The sequence below is a fragment of the Magnolia sinica genome, chromosome 2 (genome assembly GCF_029962835.1).
Source record: "Magnolia sinica isolate HGM2019 chromosome 2, MsV1, whole genome shotgun sequence".
NCBI classification, from domain to species: domain Eukaryota; kingdom Viridiplantae; phylum Streptophyta; class Magnoliopsida; order Magnoliales; family Magnoliaceae; genus Magnolia; species Magnolia sinica.
Window position 1 is genome coordinate 86838695 of NC_080574.1, and position 1904 is coordinate 86840598.

Genomic DNA, 1904 nt, shown 5'->3' on the forward strand with positions numbered 1-1904 from the left:
GTTTATAGTCTGCACCTTCTATCGGTAAACTCGTATCGAACTCAGTTTGAACATTATGCCTTCGTCTATAGCAAAAAGGAGGTTAGCTATTTTGTCGATTCCTCTATTTGATTCTCTAAAATAGATTAGGGTTAGGGTTTCTTACCCAAGAACAAAGTCAAAATCGCTAGTATAGCAATACAGGTAGGATGATTCAGTGCGTGGATTGGCGAGAACGAATCCGAACAACTATCTCTCACTCTCTATCTCTCTTCTCCTCACGCTTTCCTTCTCTTTTTCTCCCTTCTCTCTCTTAGGGTTTGGAAATTCGTATGGAATGATAGAGTGGTGGGTTAAGGACCTTATATAGGCCTAGAACCGATGTCAATGGCCCCAAGGCCATAGTATACTTAGGATATATCCAAAAGGCGGTTGTTTCAGTCCAACGGAGCTCATCTGGAGGTCCATTTCTTGCATACGGTCTAGTGAAAGTTCCCTGACAATGGATCTATGTCAGGTTAATTTTTTGGTCCGATCGGGTTTGTAGATCGACCAATGAGGACTAGTTTCAGTTCAACGGTCATTGTCTCTCGATCAAGGCACAAGTGCACTGACATGTGCAGGAAAATTTCCCTGATCTGAGGTATAGTTTGGTCAGAATATGACGTTCTGAAACCTTAAATTTGGCCTACAAATGAACGACCCAATTCACTTAAGTTTGAGTCTATTTTCAAAAGATATTCACGTTTCTCACACACTTCGCTCCGGGCTCAAGTTGTGCATTTTTTGATATTATTGGGACTTGATTCCCGAGATGGTTGTCAAGCCTAGTAAGGTAGTCATAATTGTATAGTTTCGCAATAATCAGACTTTCGATGTACGGTCAAGGTCCGATACGGAGTTTCAAGATGCTCTCGAGAGCAACTGGGTTTTAAGATTGATCATAGGTTTTTAGGTAATGTAGAGTTAGTGATTCTGCCGGTTTTAGGTCTTGCAGTTCATATAGAAAGTGATTCGAGCTAATTCACCAATTAACTTAGTTTAATACTTAATCAATTTTTTATCTAATTTCTAAAGGATTCGGTCCTTAGTGATTTCTGCCTATGGTGGTACCTGGGTCTTTGTATGATTTTTTTTGAGACATTACAGGCTGACAGCTAGAATACGGTGTCCCATACCACCATGTCCGACTCATGAGTCTTAGCAGATCATGGTACCATGGTTAAAGAGGGCCTTTACATTGGTGAGGGGTACCTTAAATTCAAGCGGTGGTGTCCATACATGGTAAACATACAATAGGCTAATCGATTTATTAGACAAGTTCGATTGGTACGAGCACACGTTGACTTAATCGACATGGAGCGCATAAGCACCCCTCGTGGACTAACCACTATCGACAATCGTCGTGCGACCCGGATTCATCGAATATATCTAATGTGGCGAGACTAATTCGGCCACCTGCACGGGGGCTTTTACCGATTGCCTGGGCTACGTTGTAGCCCCAATCTTACTCAGATGTAATAGGTAAACACATGTGATAATTATTTCAGCATTTAACAAACAATCCAAGTAAATTCCTCATTTGAGCATTTTATCAAACACATTGAACATATTACCTAACACTTGCATTTTATCCGTAAATTGCGTACAGGAAAATAAGATTACATGAAAGAAACTATACATATGAATAAGGTAATTAAGAATCCTATCTTAATACTCTTAATAAATACAAATCATCAATAATTTCTCATTTAGACAATTTATTAAACACTTAGACTACACTTCACCAAATACATAGACTAGGTTAGTTACAACATATATCTTAGCAATTCCTTACACAAGGTGGTCATCATATATATGAAAATGATGAATCCTAGATTAGTAGTCATTGCAAGAGCAAATTATGTTTACATGTTCATTCAAAC